Raw genomic sequence first — 19332 nt, 5'->3', positions numbered from 1 at the left:
CCCTTCTTTTTAAAAAACAAAATTATCAAACAATTGAAAAAACACAAACTACTATCAAGTAAAATTAAAAATGCAATTAAAAAAAAGGGTATGTTGATAAAATTAAACACGTACTACTATTTTGGGGTTTTTTTTAATTATTTGATATAAACTTTTTTAAAAAAAGGACATGTTGGACTTTTAATAATCAAAGATAATTTAGGTTTTAACTATGGTGTTTTGGTTTTTAATAATTATTTTAATTGAAAGTAATTTAGTAGTTTAATTGTTAGGGTGTACGGTAATTTAGGGTTTAAAATAAAAAAATACTTTTAGCCAAGGGTAGTTTGGGGTTTTAGAAAAATATTTAACGGTAAAAGTTAAATTTAACTGAGTAAGTTAACAGAGGGGAGGTGTTTGATATATTTTCTAGGTAAGAGGGGAGGTAAGTGATATTATCCAACTAAGAGGGGGTGTAAGTGCTATTTGTCCATCTAAGAGGGGAGGTAAGCGATATTTACCCTTTTTAAAATTAGGGTTTGGCATATCAGCATAAGATCCAAAAGCATCTCCTCTTATTGCAGTGTAGTACCCTTACTGGTCATTTAAAAATCCAAACCGAATAGTGTTGCTGCAATTGTCGCTCTAAAAAGAGAAATTTAAATCTTTAATTTATTATATTATTGACCTTGGAAGACTCAAATGATTTATTTTTAGGGTAATTTTCATCTGGACCCCTGAGGTTTGGTCCAGGTCACTTTTAGTCCAGTTTAAATTTCCTTTTGCATATGGCTCCCCTGTGGTTTTATGAAATGATTAAATAAGGACAAGTTTAACAGAAACTGTTAATTTAATAATTTTTGTGACAAAAATGCCCTTTTTTCTAATTTATTTGTTTTAATTTTTTTTCTTTCTTTTCTTTCTTTTATTCAAATAAAAAAATGTGAGTCTCTCCGTCTTCTACATCGTTGGCCAAGAACTCAGCTGCTGCTCAGCCCTTATTGCAACTGACTTCGAAAGCTTCGGAGACGAAGCAGAAGAAGAGCCCCTTGAAAAGAAAAGAAAATAGAGATTGGATCCGGTTGGAGGTTGAAGACGATTCGGAGGTCAGATGTATCTCTGGAGGTTTTAAACATGTGGGTTTTTTTAATTTTGCAGAGGAGATAGAGCGTTCTGTAGCTTAGAGTGTCGTCAGCATCAGATCAACCAAGATGAACGCAAGGAGAAGTTAGCATTGACATTAAAGAAAGCTTCATTGGCAACTACCAAATCAGGATCCTTTACCCCTAAAGGATAGACAGTTGCAGCCGCTTAAGACTTAACATAGATAGCTTAATTCTCTGCATATAAATATTATAGTGGATGGGAAAAGCTTATTAGTAATATATATATATATATATATATATATATATATATATATATATATATATATATATATATATATATATATATATATATATATATTAGATTTTGTTTTCTTTCTCATGATTCATTCTCATCATCTTCTTTGGGTTCATCTGAACTTCATACTTACATATAAAGAGAAACCCAGATGCTTGACGGTGTTTTTAGTTTGTAAATGCCTTCTCTCTCAGTATGGAAGAATTGAAGTTGCAGGTTGGCTTTTTATTTTTATTTTTTTAACTGTCTTTTTATTTTCTGCTCTTCATCGTTCTCTTCTGTGAACGAAGAAGTTTCAAAGCTTCCATGAAGCAGAAGGAAGAGCCCCGCCCTTGAAAAGAAATGGTGAAGTAGGCAAGAGTGGGAGAAAACAATTAGATACTTGTAATCAGCCAAATATGAATTCAATCCTCCTTTATCACTAACCAAGGTTGAACTTTCCACTCTAGGAGAGAGAGTATCGTGCGCTGGATGGAGAAGACGGAGAAAACGGAGAGACTTGGCCGACTATGGAGAAGACGGAGAGACTGGCATTTTTTCTTTGAAAAAAAGAAAAAAGATTAAAACAAATAAATTGAAAAAAGGGCATTTTCGTCACCAAAATTATTAAATTAACAGTTTCTGTTAAACTTGTCCTTATTTAATCATTTCATGAAACCACAGGGCAGCCATATTCGAAAGGAAACTTAAATTGGACTAAAAGTGATCTGGACCAAACCTTAGGGAGTCCAGATGAAAATTACCCTTATTTTTATTAATCTTGTAAACTGGAAGACCTTTTTCTAAAAAACAAAAAAACAAAAAAAAAAAAACAACGAATTTTTTTTTAATTGTATCATATCATAATTTAAAGAAAAATCAATCTGTTATTTTAGAATAAATAAGGTGGCGTTGTTATGTAACAGCTTGAATACTGCATTTAAAATACTTAGTACTGACTGATCAGTTGCCGTGAGATATGGCTTCTTAAGACTTTATATGTAAAGTTTATGTTTTAATTTTGAAATTTCCCCTCTTTTGGGTCATATTTTAGATGTTGAGTGGGATGAATCGGCTATGAAGCCCAAGATATCAATCTCAATATTTTACAATTATTTTTTTACAAGTTACTATTTCCCTAAAATTATTATTTTCCCTTATATTTTCTCAAATGACTAACTGTATAGGTTTATTTACTCTTATCCCATCTAACAAACATTCGTTAACTTTTAACATGACATGACACATTTGAAAATTTGAAAATATACCAAAACTAGCCTTGAGTATGGTGTTTCGGCAAGGTATGCAATTTCGCCCATATTCCCGAAATTCAGTGGTTTTGGTTCAGGGCGAACCGAAACCCCGAACCGAAAGTCAAAATTCGTCGAACTGCGATATATTTGCCGATATTTAGAAATTAAAAATCCCAACTCTAAGAATGGTGGTCGATTTGAGAGGAAAATCTGCAAACGGAGGAGATTAGCGGAGAGAGATAGTGATGGCAGAGACAAAGCCAATGAGAGCAAAGCAGCGGCGATGAGGCAGGTGTCGTCGTCGTCGTTCCAGCTTCACTCACCAGGCCTCAACAGCATTCGCTTAGAACTGAATGAATCTAGCCCTAGAAATGCTAGGGCTTAGAAGACTGAAGCCACCAAGATTGAATCCATGGTAGTCTCCTATATAAGGCCTGACGAAGCTGGTCTTGCCTTCTAAGACTTCCAGGCCGTTCACACGTCGCTCAACTAAACCTTCTTTGGGAAAGCCGTCAAGAACGGTGGCGATGGCAATGATGACATGACATGCGGAGGTGATGGTTCCAGTAGCCCTGAGTCTTCGTCATCGCAGGAGGAGGAAGATTTGACAGAGGCTTTCAAGGTGTTTGATGAGGACGATGATGGTTTCATCTCTGCCATGGAATTGCAGGTGGTGCTGAGAAAACTAGGGATGCCTAAAGGCCGATATATGGGTCGAGTTGATCGCATGATCTTTCTCCATTGACGGTAGTGAACTGGCGATACACAGCGAAATTTCGCATCCAGGTGTAACCGTGTTATCACTATTTTTACCCGTCCAACAATTTTTCTTCATTTTCCAAAAAGTGAAAGAACATTCCTATAATATTTTTTAAGTTTCAAACCACAGAATGGTTGCTGTAAGCCTGTAACTTGTAAGCTTTCTTTAATTATTAAAAATACAAGTACAACAATGGGTAGCTTAATTTCACGAATGACAATCTACCCACTCGAAAACACAGACACTATCGTTCATAGACACTCATCAGATCCTTATACTTCTTTTTATTCCTTTTTTACTTTTTCGACAAGATTGTAATTCTTCTTCTTGTTCTTCTTCTTCTTCGGCTTTGGAGGTTCAGGCGTCGGCTCCGTCCTAGGCGGAGGCGGCGGTCCCGCCGGCGACGACGACAACGACAACGGAGGAGTCCCCATCAGCAACTTCCGAACCCTCTGGCAAGCTGGAGCGGTGGCGGCCGCTCAGACCCATAACATTCAATATCGTCCCCTAACAACTCGGTTGAGAAAAGAATTTCCAGGCCTTCTTGACTCTTGTCTCGTCTATTTCTGTCACATAATCTGCGGTGATCTCCTTCACTATGGCCGACGGAAGCATTACAAGCATATAACAGACCATCCGTACAAAACATTCTTCTAGAAAAAGCCAGAGATCATTACTATCCTGCTCAAACTTCTTATTCTTCCTCTAATATGAAGTTACTGAGAATGCAGGAAAATTCAAGAGCCACAAGATCATCTCGTTTACTTGCTAATGATGATCCGGATGATGAGATGAGACTTTGTACCGTACTCTTGATAGATTTCGGACGGTCGGAATGAGCTATCTCCTGATAGATCCTGGGGGACCCAGGAGGGCACATACTCTCTTTCAGACGCTTAAAAGGGGACCTCTCTATTTCCTCAAGCTTACTACTGATCGCCTCACTTTGTTGAAGAAGCTCAATTTGGCGGTGCGCTGCGTCCGGTCCGTTCAGACGGACTTCCCTTTTCAGACGCTCAAGGGGGATACTCATTATGCCTCCGACCAGTTTAATATGCTTAGCCCTTGGCCATAATTGTTTTGCTGCAACCAATTTAGCGTGATCACGCACACTAAAAGCAGAGATGCAATTCTGGTCAACAAAATAAATGATTTCAAATAACTCATCATTTAAAGCCCTGCATCAGAGATTCTTTGGACCGATAATCATCTGGCATCAGCTCTTCAATTATTCCTGAAAGGACCAAAAGTGTCAAGCAGGAAAATCGGTACTCATAATCAATTTCACCCGATCCTAAAGTAGCATTGTTCTTCAAATAATCTCTCGCTGCAGCTTCAAAGTCGTTTACAAAGCGACGACAAGAAATTTCAAAAGCTGATGCAGATGCAGCAGCATTAGAAGTAGAAGGAGAGTCAGCACAACTAGGCCGCCGTTCATCTATTAATTTGATGACATAGTTTTCGAGCTGGAAGGTCCCTCTTACATGCAATATTTCCCCATCTCGTCCTTTCTTTCTCCGCCATTGTAGATAACCGTCCTGCCAAAGGCTCATCTGATTCTGATGATCTTCGAAAAATTGTACCAACCAGGAATTTCGTTACAAAGTAGAGCGGCTTCCCAAAGAAGCAACAAGTGAAAGTATACAAGATCATTTGGGTGCCAATGATTGCATCCAGGATTTTGTCTTTGGTAGCCATCAAGAGGTCAGAGAGGTTTTTGTTGACAAACGTAAGAACAATTGAATCCTCCTCCTTCAGCTCTTCTAATTCTTTTGCTGGGTCTTTAGGCATAGCATCATAGAGTTTATTCAGAGGACTATGCAACATAAAAGAAAACCACCTGTAGATAATGGAGAAAGTCCCCACTGCAATGGTCAGAAATTGGATCACAATAACAATAGGAATCGACCATTTGTAATCCGAAGCACCACTGCAGTTCTGCAACTTCATATTTTTTGGGGCAATAAATAGCCACCTTGGGATGGCTACCAGAACAGGTATAGAAGAAACGGCACAAAGTATACCAAAGGCATGATGATGCGTTGTTGAACATAATAACGTCTGTGGATTGCTTTCATAGTTGATACGGTGGATCTCACTTAATGTAGATCTCAAGCCCTCTAGATCCTCTCCTACAGGTACTCTTGTTTTATTTATAACCTCGTCGTTTTGGCTTCTAAACGCTATGGCAGATGACCACATCAACACAAGCAATACTAAGATGCAAACCATGATGAATGATGTGTTCAACCATGAATTCAAAGATCACGCCTGTATGCAATTGTATACACACGTTAACGACCATAGTAATCACCATGATGCTCAGTGCTGCCAAGTTCCCGTAACGCTTGGATGCCCTCATATTTCCGAGCGAGGGCATATAGAACCCAATAGATGTGCACATCAACGCAGTAGCAGTCAGCTTGGATAGTTGATCCGTAGCTCTAGGCATGGGAGATGTAAGATCTAATGGGATCTTGGTAGCTACTGCAAGAACTGTCATGGTGAAGGAATTCATAGGAAACAATTTGCATGGAAGAAATGGCTTTCTTCGAGTTAATCCAGACACCATGTCATAAAGTCATACAGAAAAAACATACCAGTGTTCCAGCTGCAATATAGACACCAATGAAAGGAACTGGTGAACCATAAAACGTTGTAGTCAGTTGTCCATCCACACACCCTCCTTTGCCCATCTTCCTCCTCCTCCTCCTCGCTGAAACAAAACGATTAACTCTTGACTTGGGGAGAATAATAATCAAGGAAACAGATTCAATTTAGACTCTAACAACATATTTTGTCAGGGTTTGTTGGATTTCAAACTTATTAATTATTACTTTACTAGTTCATTTAAAATGGTGAAAAATTATTGATGGGGTGACAAGACAAATGTGAGACAGTAAATTATTGAAGAAGACAAGGCCATGTGAGATAATAAAGACAAGAGAAGTTGAAAAATAACTTGTAAAAAAGATGAAAGTGAGAGAGTAAGGACAATAAAGTAACGTGTGGAAGATAAGGTTGAGCAAAAGTCTTGAAGAATTACGTTGAACCACGTTTTTTTCAAATTTTGGAGCAGCGAACCCGTGATGGCTCAATCATGTCTTTTCACTTCAATTGTATTGTCTTTTCACTAGCTCTATTCACTTGTCTTATCAACAAGCATTTAAATTTTTATATATTTTATAATTTTTTGAGTTTTTTTATTTTTATTATTTAAATATTTAAATTGCTGTTTTGAAATTAAATGGAGTAAAAAAGGAGTTGTTTGTAAATTTTGAAAAAATTAAATAAAATTCTATAAAATATTTCCTTTTATCTATGGGTAAAGTAGTAATTTTAAATTTAAAGTTGACTAACTGAACAATCTTTCTCTTAAATTCGGCGAAAATTCGCCGAATTTCGATTTGCTCCCTAATTCAAGTTTCTTATTTTATTAATGTTTCACTCAAGGAGAACTCACCGTGAAGCACGAAATGTCGGAGATAAGTCAGGTTTCCATGGTTGCAATGCCACCCAAACCCGATATACCACCGAAATTTTGTTATATTTGCCTTAGATTTTGTTGGATTTCAAACTTATTAGTTCATTTAAAATACGTGTCGGTAAAATATATTAACAGAGCAAGTACAATAAAGTAAAGTGAAATACAAGGTTGAGCAATGAACCACGTCTTGAAATTCAAGACCACACATTCCCTCCTCTGTTTTTTTTCAAATTCTAGGGCAGCGGACCCGTGATGGCTCAACCATGTCTTTCACTTTTATTGTATCGTCTTTAGACTCTTTACTCTAGCAGTCTAGCTCTATTCACTTGTCTTATTAAGCATTTAAATTTTTTATAACTTTTTGAGTTTTTTTATTATTTAAATAGCTAAATCGCTGCCTTGCAATTAGATGGAGTGAACAGGGAGTTGTTTGTAAATTTAAAAAAAAAAATATATATTTTTAAAAATTTTTTTTTTTATCAAGGGGAAAAAAATTATTTTAAAATTTAAAATTGACTAAGGGGTTGTATGGTAACCATTATGTGCCAAAATTCTCACTTCAACACATAATCCACTTTTTATGCTTCTGTGCTGAAGTGGGCAAATTTGGCACAGAATCGTTGCCGTAATCTTGTATGGTTGGACACAGATGGGCACGTTTCTCTGGCCCAATTTGGCACAGAATATTGTATGGTATATACGACTTCTGTGCCAAAATGGACACATTTTTTAATAAAATATTTAAAAAAATAAATATAAAATAATTAAAAATACGTAAATATGCTGGTTCAATTCATACACAATTGCTCACATAAAATCAGTGTGGTTAGATCCTAATTTATCACTTTTTTTTTTTAAACCCTAGTTCATCATTGAATCAAAAGAACCTTGGTGGATTTGAACCACCATCTCTTGAAACATGCTCATGTTCCAAGTGTTCTACCAATTGAGCTAAAGATCCACAAAAGAACATAGAAAAATTAAGTTAATTCTAGCAACATCAACTTAATTAAGTTAATCAAAGAACATGGAGATGGGCACAACTCGCAGCTTGTACCTTATAGTAGCAGTTAAGAAGAACCCAGTCAATGTCTATAAACCCTGAGAACGATTGGCGTACTCCTGAACCAATGCACCAAATAGAGAGGGCCTTTCTAGCAGCTGAGATGGCTTGGTCAAACTCTTTTGCAAGTCCTGTCCAAGCAAACAATTGTCAGCAAGTTTTTAAGCCCCTGGTTGATGAATAATGATGCAGTTTCATGACCATGGCATCAATAAGCAGAATTTATTAAACCAGAAATGCATTCTGAGGTACTCAACAGTCAACATAGTGGTTACATCATCCAAGGGTTGCAAGTAATACTGAAGAAAAGCAGGAAAATTAACAAAGAAAAACACAGTAATGATGACAATGTAGCAACTAGCATCACCCTTAAGAGTAACTATGAAATGTATACTGCCAATATTCTAGACAAGTGTAATATGTAATCAAGTATAATGCCTGCAAATAGGAAAACAGAATTATCTCTCTAGTCCAACAAAAACACCTGCAAATGTAAACCAAATAAATAGAGACAACAAAATCAAACTACAGTTCGGATCCATATGAAGGGAATCAAAATCCTTTATCAGACTACCGTATGGAACTTAATATTTTTGGTAGTTTCCTGCAACTTTCTGAATTTTAAAAATACAAAGGAATAGATTCTAACAGGGAGGTTAATATAATACAGAAGAAATTGCTGATATTCAGGTGAATAGGATGACACGAGGAATAAAGAAACAACCATATGCAAAACAAACTGGTGTTACCAGGGCCTATAAAATATCCCCAAGAACCTTGGTCCTGCTGTAAGATTGGTATAAAAGAATCCATAAGACTGTTTTCCATCATGTCCCACTCAGGTCTAAAAAGATTTCAAAAGCACAGGAAGCAATCAGACTGACCACATTGCAAATCAGAAAAATAAAAGAGTTACTCACAGGATCCTAACCAAATATATGACACACAAGGAGAAATCCTCTAATCAATCACTTATCAGGAAACCAATTAACTGCATTGTGTTGGCTGTCACAAATAAGGCAACATACAATGAGAAGAAACAACATACTATGTGAATGTAAAACAACAGCCAAAGAAAAGGGCAATGGGTGGGGGTGTTTGAAAATTAGGGAAAAAGAAAAAAGAGTCAAATTATAAAATCAGAGCTTTTCTAGTTCACCTAATCAATTCATATAGACCCAAAAAATTCTTATCTAAGCTAATCCAACACATAACACCAAAGATAAAATAAAACAATGATGACACAAGATACAACATGATTCACATACCAATACAATAACTCATGGATCAGCTCGAAAGAGATAACATCAAGGGACTATTTTCAAGTATCCTATATGATCAGAACTTCAGGAACCATATGCTTCAAAAGGGGAAAAAAATGACTTATGACTTATGAGTGAAACTTCAAACACTAAAGCTGCTTTGAGGACTACAGATCACATAGGGTTCCAATCCATTAATCTAAAACCAAAAAGAGATGATTAATCAAGTATTGCAACCCGGTTTTCAGATTCTATTTAAGGTTTTATTGTTAGATTTATGTTCTGAATAAATCAGCAGATGAAATTATCATGGAGATCAAAAAAAACATAATCATTGTATCTAATACTTTCAACCAGGTCTGAAGCTGTACAAAATTTCAATCATCTATCTATTTACCTTTTCAAAATTTTCTATTGCAGAAAAACAGAGAGGAAGAGAATAGAAAGAAAAGGAGAAAATGCTGCTGCCAGGTATTTGAAATCGTGTTTTTTTCTCATAATTTTCCATTGCTAAACACGAGGAGGGGGGGGGGGGGGGAGAGAGAGGGACTGCTGCTGCTGCCGCTTAAGGAGAAGAAGAATCTGCTGCTGCTACCTACGTTTTATGGAGAAGAAAAATATGACGGTTCTGCATGCATTTAAAAAATAAAAAAGTGCAACAATAGCTTGCATTCAAGAAAGGAAAAGGAGAAATCCTTGTTAAAAAGTTGAAAGGGGGGCAACAACGTTAGCAAACAGAAAAATAAGAAAGAATCTGGTTTTGTTATTCAGAACAACTATGTGCAAAAAAAAAAACTATGAACAGTTGCAGAGATAGGGCAAACACCGATAACCTCCACTCACATTGAACGAAGATGAAGAAGTGGGTTGCAGACGGCTTCGGTTGAAGAGAGGTCAGTTACAGAGACAGGGATCCGAGTGACACAAGAGGGCTTCAGCTTGCAGAGATGAGAGAGTTGCAGAGACAGGGATCCAAACACTTGTGTTTAATCGGTTGCAGAGACACTTCCCCACGATCGGTTGCACAGACGCTTCCAAACAGAGAGAGGGGCTGCAGAGATGCTTCCAAACACGATCGGTTGGAGAGACTCGTTTCGGAGTCGAGAGATTGAGAGAGTTGGGAGAGATGAGAGAGACGAGAGAGAGTTGTGAGACTTGGGAGAGTTGTGAGAGATGAGGGAGACGAGAGAGATACGAGAGGTAGAGCTAAGGCGAGAGATGACCGTTGCAGACGTCGATTGCAGAGAGACGAGAGTGCAGAGAGACGAGAGAGTGATTGCAGATAAGCTTTAGGGTTATCGATGAAATTACATCGATAACCCTAAGTACCGTCAACGAACCCCTTGTGCCCCGCATTTTTATAAAGAATTGCTTCTGTGCAATTGGAGCTTCTCTGGCACAAGGAAAAAGTGTGCCCATTGCCTGGTTCGGCACACATTTGCTGAACCAGCACAGAAAATCTGAACCGGTTTACCATACAAGATTCTGGTCACTTCTCCCCACACCCCAAACAAACCAAACACAAATTTTCCCCCAACCTCCTTCCCCCCCCCCCCCCCCAAACCAACCTCCCCCCCCCCCCCCCCCCTTTTTTAGGGGGCCCCCCCCCCCCCCCCCCACAAACCCCCAAAAAAAAAAAAAAGGGTGAACCTCCCACGACAAAACCCCGATTTTCTGGCCAACGACGAACTGTTGTCAAAATTCAGTAGATTTTCCGGTGACAGGGCGAAATACAAGCAAATAAGGGCAAAAATTGCTCTCATGTTAGCCGGAGATGTTTACACGGCATCCATCCACCGTTGAGGCTGTTGTGCCATCAGCCCATCACTTTGTTCGCCGGAGATGTCAAAGATGCTTCGCAGACGGAGATGGAGGTAGGATTAGGAACAAAAGGAACCTCTTTTGACGGCTCCGGCTAGCTTCGTAAAAGAGATGAAAACTGAAAAATAAAATAAAATGGAGAATATAGTAGGAAGCAACTGTTCTGCAACTATTTAAAACTTTGCAGCTTTAGAGAAGAAGAAGAAAAGTGTAGAAAGTGAGCACTAACGTTTCAATCGGAAATTGCTTCAGTCCTGTGCATTTAATGCGTAGGACTGTCAAGCCGAATTTCAGATCTTCAGATCCAAAAATTCAGTCGAGATCGAAGAATATCAATGGACGGGATCGAAATCTCGGTCCAACAGCTGAAAATATTTTGCTTGACAGTCTTGCACATTAAATGCCCATGATTGAAGCAAGGTCCCATTTCAATGTCAAAATAAAAAGCCTAATGAATTGTTCAGAGTGGGGCCAGCATTTATTACAAATTGGATTGACTTGATTTCACGTACCCACCATTTCATTTTCATTAAATAAATTAATAATAAAAGGCAGATGTTATTGACATTTGAGGGTGACAACTGATGAATTGTTTAGAGTGGGGCCCAAGCATTTATTATCAATTGAAACCTCACATGTTTACCATTCCATCAATTAAATTAACAATAAAAGGCAATTTTATTGATCGAATTGACAATGTTATCGGCAAAAAAACCGGCGAAATTTGCCAGTAAGTAGGTTTCGCCCTTCAGCAAACCGGAGAATTCCGCCAAATTTTCGTACCTTGTGACTAACATTTTATTTTTTATACTATTCCAAACTCACCAGATCGGGCAAAATAAAACATTAGCCACTTTAAGTGGGCAAACTTAAAGAGCATAATCAAAAAAAACTCCTGAATTATCATATCATAACCAAGGTCCGACATGTTGGACCATGTTGCCGTGTCGGTGGCTAGCGACACCACCGACACGTTGACATTTTGTCGACATTTCGGCGACTTTTTGTAGGGTATCGACGAAATTCAACCCCTGGTTTTGGAGGGTGTTTAGGGTCATTTTGATTTAAATTTTGTTGTGTAACTTAATTTGATGCTAATAAACACACTGAAAACATTATTTTGGCCTAAAACATCACTTAATCTAAAGTTTTTGATTAGCACATGTCCGGCTATATGCGGGCAAAACTGAAAGTTTGGAAAATTCATATTAACTAATATAAACATGCAAAGAGAACATAAATACACAACTAGTGAATAGATGTACTAAAATTTCCAATTCATTATACAATTATATTGAGTAGGGCTCATGCTTCACATTTTGTTGCAGACGCACACGGGGATCGTGTCGTTGGGGGGAGTAGTGTCGCCCCCGAGCGATAGGGCGATAATTCACCCTGTGTCGGCGATAATTATCGCCGACACTTTGTACACTGATCATGATCTATATATATATGAAAATATATGCATGTAAATTGACGAATTGAGACATTAATCAATTTCCTACTTTACAAGCCAGCGGAGACTCTCGATAGCAAATTGCATCCCAAATGTAAGGACAAAAGCAGGAAAGCTTGCAATGTGGAAAATCACTCTCCACCTGCAAGAAAAGATTCAATAAGACTCCTGCAGGAAAAGATTCAACAAGACTCCTGCAGGTTGTTCATGATTAAAACACCCATCCAAAATGTCCAGATTCTACATATCTATGGTCCACAAGAATAACGGATGACTAAAATGTAATGGACATCAAATAAGCATCATCTTTGCCACATCACACGCAAGAGTCTTCTAAGCAAGTGCAGGGTTAGTCAGATGGATGAAATAACGCACACTTACAAGGTGGAGTTTGCTTTCAATGCTGCACAATTACAAACGATGGATATCAAGATCTCGATCGAAATTTCAATTTTCGACCGTCCATTTCCCATAAGTGTGTTTACTTTTCGGTCTCATAAAACAAGTTAAAAAAAAAAAAAAAAAAACAATTTTCGGAAATGAATGGTGACAGTGATAAATGAGTGTTCACCCTAAAGAATGAGATCATTATTTTAGGATTTTGAGAAAGGACTCCACTTCAGGAAATGAAATTGAACCCTCCAACTTTCTGGATTCAAAACAATCCCATTCCATAGGATAACTGCACAGGCTTTACTTATTATTTTTCATAATTTCAAAGTGCATGCTCAGAAAATACTCTCGTTAAACTTTCTTATTCATATCAATACCTTACACAGCTTCACTTGAAAAGGCTTACTTCATAAATGATCCACCATTTTGAGCCATGTTAAACAGGTAATGTAACAGTTTTCACAATGAGCAGAGAGAAGACATGATTCAGATTATCCATTTGTCCAGTTTCAGAACCTAATTTAATCAAATACCTCTCATGTATTGGCATGTGTTGTCTGTGCCCCCCCCCCCCCCCCATAAAACAAAAAAAAAAAAAACTTTACCCCCCCACCCAAAATTTCAAATCTTTTTTTCCCGCCCCCGAAAAACAAAAACACAGCAGAAAATAGAGTCTCCCCCACCCCTTTCTTTTTCCTTTTTTTCTTCTTCCCCCCCCCCCCACCCCCCCCCAAAAATTTTTTCTCCCCCCCCCCCCAACCACCTCGGCGTTTTGATTTTTCTTACGCAAAACCTTTTTCTACAGCCTTAGATTGATAAAGATCAACTAAAAGGCCAATGCAGCTCACTACAAGAAAAAGTGGCAATTGCCACGGAGCTTTTGCCACGGAAAAAAAACCCGTGGCAAAAAGCCATCTATTGCCACGGTAACAAGACGACTGTAATATTTAAGGGATTATATGCCACGGAAACAAATTTCCGTGGCAAAAGCTCATTATACATCACAATTGTTCATAACAATTATACTATTTGCCACGTAATTTATTACCGTGGCAACAACGTGAAATATACGACGGTCAAACCCTACCGTAATAATAGATCAAGGTATTAACCGTAGCAAATAGACAATTTCAAAATCCTGCTAGGTCGGTAGAATACCTAAACCATTTGCCACGGTAATTTAATGCCGAGGTAAATAGATTCAGTAAATCGTCATTTTCTTCATAAAAGTAAGGTAAAAGTAAACTGACATTTCTAAGGTGCTTTGATAATGCACAGACCATTTGCCACGGTAGTTTACCGTGGCAATAGTCAGTTTTAATTTCACAAATAAGCATTTAGCATTTATATTAATGGAAGCCACGGTAGGTACTTACCGTAGCAATAGTTTGAAGCATGTCCGCTAGCCTAACTCTTCTGTTCTCTAATATGCCACGGTAAGTAATAACCGTGGCAAAATAAGAAATATATATTCCGGGAACAGAAGCCCATAGCAATAAATACGGTAAATGCTACGGTAATTTCCGTAGCAAATAGATTGGGTAAATGGTAATCTCATAGACTATACGCTACGGTATATTTTTACCGTGACAAATAGATATACTGTAAGTATTTTTCGCGCCTTCCACTTAGTCTTGCGCGAAAGCTGATAAGACCTTCAATCTCTGAGAAGCGCGCGAAGCTGAGTATAACTGATTGCAGATCTGAGAAGCTTGTCGTCTTCCATCGGTGATTGCATCGTCGGTGATCTGAGAAGAAAACCAAGCTAGGTTTGCGTTTTTAATCCGAGGATTCACATCTTTTTTCTCTCCTTCAGTTCGTCTGCTGCAATTTTGCAAAACCCCAAAGAGAAGAAATCACTAGGTAAGAAAGCCTCTCTCTCTCATTCGTCATTTCTCTTATCTGATCAATTTTCTGCTCCATATTTTCAGTTGTTCTCATCTGTAACTATTTTTTGAGATCATCAAGGTATGCGTCAAGTGCAGAAATCTTCTAGAAATGCTTTTTGTTTTCGGTTTGCTTGCAACTGAAATTATGCGTCTAAGTGCAGAAATATTTCTAATTATTTATGATCGATCTGAAACTCAACTCAATCTGAACTTAGTGCTCGATCTATTCATGAAGTCACACTGGCTTATGGGTGTTGGGATTCTGGTTGACGTTTTTGGAGGCTAATTTAGATTGTTGTCTTTTATTTGTTGAACTAGGTTATTGATTAGAAATTCATGTGATACTTGCACCTGTAACTTAACTTGAACCTCAAATGTGATATATTTCTTTGGCCGTGCAGGAGTATATCTACTCTGTTACAGAGATCGACTAAGCTAGCTGTAGGTACTTCAAGAGGAAAACCCTTTCTGTTAATGTTGGTCAATATGCTCCTCTGTCTTTAATATATCTGACTAGCTTGTTGCTTTATTCTTTTGTCAACAGAAACTAATCTAAAGAACTTGGAGTCTCATTTTCCCTCCCAGAGAATTTGATTTTGTTTTTCTAATTTGCAGTTTGTGGCTTCTCTGCTGCTGTGTTTTTCTAATATTGCTTCAGTGCTCTTGAATCTGTAATTGGGAGGTCTTCTCTTGTGTGAGGCATGAAACTGTTTCTCCTACTGCTTGGTGCCATTTAGAGCTGAGAATGCAACTAGTAAATTGAATTATCAAGCTGAGGTTTCTGGAAGATGTGGTTTCAACCCCATTAGTGTCAAAATCCCCTGCTGCATTCTATTTCCTTATCCTTGAAGGTCTTGGTGTTGGAGACAAGAAATTGAGATATAAGAAGTCATCAAAAGCAACCGCTAAGAAGAACGAAGAGGTCAGTTTGTCTCTATCATCCAGCCTTCAAAGCCTTCCCTTGTCGTTTGTTTGTTTGTTTGTTTTTATTGCTTAAATGAGTAGCATGAGAGGCTGGGACTGTATTAGTTTGATGATTTGAATCATAGGTTACATCAAGGAAAGATCAACAAAAGTACTGGATATCTAAAGATGAACTTTACAGATTAATTGCTGTCAATGACCTCGTGAAGGCATTCCAGTCAGTCCATGTTGGTCATAGACTAGGAGATGAACTTCCTACCGTGTTTGATAAGAGCAAGAGTCACCTTATGCAGGTTGTTGCCAAACATGAGTGACAGTGAGTTCTCTCCTCCATCTTCGAGTTCAGGGTCTACAGGTAAGAGATTAAACATCTTTAGCAAATTTATGTTTGTTTAACTAATAGTTAATATGTGTATCTCACTAGAATTGAATATTTTCAGGTGGCAAGAAATCTGGAAGAGGGCCGGCTTGAGGGAAGGCGATTGAAGAACTCGTATATTGATTATTGCAAGGCTTTGTTAGATTCAAAGGTATGCTTCTCTGTTATATTGATTTCAATTCTGGGTTTGAATAGTGTTATAGCATGTTCTGTCTTTATTTCCAATTTTCATCAATCAGTTAGAGATTCTGACTATTGGTTGTAGTGTTGCCCTATTGACATGGTCCAGTAACTATCCAAATTGGAGACCTCTTTCTTGTACTCTCTGTTCAGTACACCTGAGAGATCTATGGAATCGAATATGTTTCTCATTCTGTTGCCATTCAGAGGGTTGTACTTTGTTTAACTGCCTGCCTTCCTACCAACTTGTTTAAGGTGACAAGTTATTCAACATGAAAATGTTAGGTTAGAAATTTCCAAATTTCATTATAGAAATTTTAGCCAGATTAGCTGGAACCCTTTGGATTCAGGAAGCAAATCTTTCTTTTGTACTGAAGTAACTATCATCTTGTCTGAAGGAGGGGGGATTCCTCAGTAAAATTTATTTAGTTGCTGCTAAGGTTGGTATTGGTACCATTCATTTGAGGCTGTACTGTAATTGCAAATTTCTTGGCAAAGAAATCTGGGACTGGAGTGTACTTGCAATGTTACTGTAATGGTTAAGTACTTGTAAAATACTTTATTTATTTTAACAGAGGCCATGGAGCAGGCAACTTTAATTGCATTGCATTGGGGTGGTAGTTTTTGATAAAGCAGAACCTCAGAAAGGAGTGGGTTCTATGATACATCAACTAAGAATGATACCTGAGCATTCTTGAACAGGGGCGTGTATTAAAAAAAAAAGTCTTTTTTGTTGGTAGGAGTGGTTGGTTTGGTTCAGTATGTGGTTTCATGTCATCACCTGCATTAGATGTTTGGCCTTGATCCTGTGAATTTTCGAAGCCAATTAGCTGTCTTGAATTAAGCAGAGTTATCATTTCCTTTCTTGATTGTGGTCACAAGTGGGCTGACTCATGTGTTCACTGGGTTATGGAATCCATCCTTACTTCTCATTCAATAATGAATCTTCAGCATCCGGAATTTCAAGAGCAACCACGTGATTTTTGAAGGAGGCAGCAGCATTTTCTCTTTCATCTAATTGTCCAAGTTTGTCGAAGACGATGGCCATCAAGTAGAAGGCTTCGGCCGCCAATTCATGATACTGTGGTTCCATCAGCATAGTCAGCTCAACAATGACCATAATCAGAATACAAAGAGGTTTAACATATAGACAGCAACACAGGTAATGAACGAGGGAAGTTCTTCTTCACTCTAATATACTTGTAAGTAACCAATTCAGGTTCTTCTTACCTTTGTATATATCTCTTCTCAACAGCAGATCTAGAGAGAGATCCCAAAGTTATTTTTCACCTCAGCCTTGTAAATGCTGAGCAGAGGAGGGTCAATACTGCTGTTCTCTATGCAATGCAGTTTTGGGATTTGGAAGCTAATTCTAACATCAAAGGATGGATCTTATTGGCTCGACTATTCTCTGTTCAAAAGAGATACACGGATGCTGAAGCGGCCATAGATACTGGTTTGAATGAAACTGGAGAGTTGGATAAGGGAGATTTACTACGGACCAAAGCTAAACTGCAGATTGCACAGGGTCAGTTACAGAATGATGTTAACACATATGTACATCTGCTTGCTGTTCTTGAAGTTCGTGAGGATTACAGAATTGGGTAGGCTGTGTAGCTCAACTGCTCAAGTATAACGCTGATTCTCTCAGGGTGCTTTAAGATGTTTTGTAGCTCTAAATTTTTCTTGTTTCATGTTATCACAATGTGCTTTTTAGAGTTTAAACCTTGCTCTCGGGAAGTTACTGTTAGTCTTGGATTCACTATATTGCCACAGATCCTTTTAGTTTTTTATGGTGCCACTGGTTTGAATATTCTGCACAGTCCAGAGGATTCAATGATGTAATATTCTTTATACAAAATAACATTAATTCTCATCATTCCTTTTACATCCTGATATTTGGTTACTATAAGTTTGTTCAAATCAAAATGCTAATTTATTCATCTTACTAGGTATAGAGTAGGGAGAGAGGGGATGTGAAAATGAGAATACTATATTAATAAAAAGAAAAAAAAAAAAAAAAAAATTTAAAAAAAAAAAGAGAGAGAGAGGTATTTGCGACGGTAGTAAATTTCCGTAGCAAAAAAGACAACCCACTATTTGAGATTTGAGATTCGGAAACGTATATTGAACTAATTGCCACGGTAAGTTCACATATACCTGAGTATTTGCCACGGTAACTAATTACCGTGGCAAATACTAACAGAACCGACCCCCACCAATTTCCGTCGTAAATGCTTACGACGGCTTTCCAACCGACGGAAACCCGACGGAAAGTTGCCGTCGGGTATATGTATTTGCCACGGTAATTTTCCGTGGCAAAAGCCCTTTTTTGTTGTAGATGCTTTAGAACCTCAAAAAAGGAACTAACTGGAATTTTGGAAATCAGGATAAGGGGTCCCGTGGATTTCAAATTTTGGGCCACTAGGGTTTACTGATGCAATATACACAGGGCTGGGTTAGGATTGAACTCTACTAGGGGAAGGGTTTCCTGAAGTAATTTCAGGTCTTACATTCCAACCATCATTGTTTTTGTTCAACTAAACCAAAAAAGAATGATATTTGCACTTCAAGATTTGAAATTTGGGCCTTGCCAATGAAAAACTGCTACAAACCACATCTATGGATCGAATGGTATGCTATGGCTTTAACTAGAATCCAGTGTAGGCTTTAATAAGGATAAGGGGATGAGATCCTCAAAATATTGAAGAATTCGGATGGTAAGAATGGCTAGAAATTCTGTTTAGGGCACAGAGAGAAGAATGTTTACAAACATGATACAGACAACAACCAGCAATCGTGGATTTTAAACACCAATTGTAGGCAAATGTTAAATTCACCGAGAAGTCTGCTGGATGTGACAATTCGAGGTTTTCAATCATTTAACCCGCTGATTCTATTTACTATTCGGTTCCACTATGGTGAGTTTTAAATAAGGATTTTGCCTTAGTTAATTTGACTCAGCACTAAGCCATTTCCATTTGATCCTTATAGATCTTGTCTGGTTAAGCCTTCACCATTTCAAAGTGTGACATTTTCTATCATCTTAACTTATGATGTTTTTCTATTGGTCTAATTCTGAATATAAGTGAAACAGGAATAGAAT

At 37.8% G+C, this 19332-nt stretch overlaps 2 long non-coding RNA genes across 3 annotated transcripts; both read left to right on the top strand.

Annotated features, from left to right (window-relative positions):
- The first annotated feature begins 14500 nt into the window (after positions 1 to 14500).
- On the top strand, positions 14501 to 15951 carry LOC149002807 (uncharacterized). Its single transcript, XR_016170099.1, has 4 exons — positions 14501 to 14717; positions 15145 to 15188; positions 15359 to 15665; positions 15793 to 15951. It is a non-coding gene; the product is annotated as an uncharacterized LOC149002807 (long non-coding RNA).
- Positions 15952 to 15958: 7 nt separating this feature from the next.
- Positions 15959 to 18222, top strand: LOC149002806 (uncharacterized). 2 transcript variants are annotated; one of them, XR_016170101.1, is made up of 4 exons: positions 15959 to 16022; positions 16108 to 16197; positions 17178 to 17388; positions 17482 to 18222. It is a non-coding gene; the product is annotated as an uncharacterized LOC149002806 (long non-coding RNA). The 2 variants fall into 2 exon arrangements; XR_016170100.1 differs by having other exon boundaries at positions 17178 to 18222.
- The last annotated feature ends 1110 nt before the right edge of the window (positions 18223 to 19332 follow it).

The sequence above is a fragment of the Hakea prostrata genome, chromosome 10 (genome assembly GCF_041222555.1).
Source record: "Hakea prostrata isolate BN-2017 chromosome 10, UWA_Hpros_2, whole genome shotgun sequence".
NCBI lineage: Eukaryota > Viridiplantae > Streptophyta > Magnoliopsida > Proteales > Proteaceae > Hakea > Hakea prostrata.
This window is presented reverse-complemented; position numbering and strand designations above follow the sequence as displayed.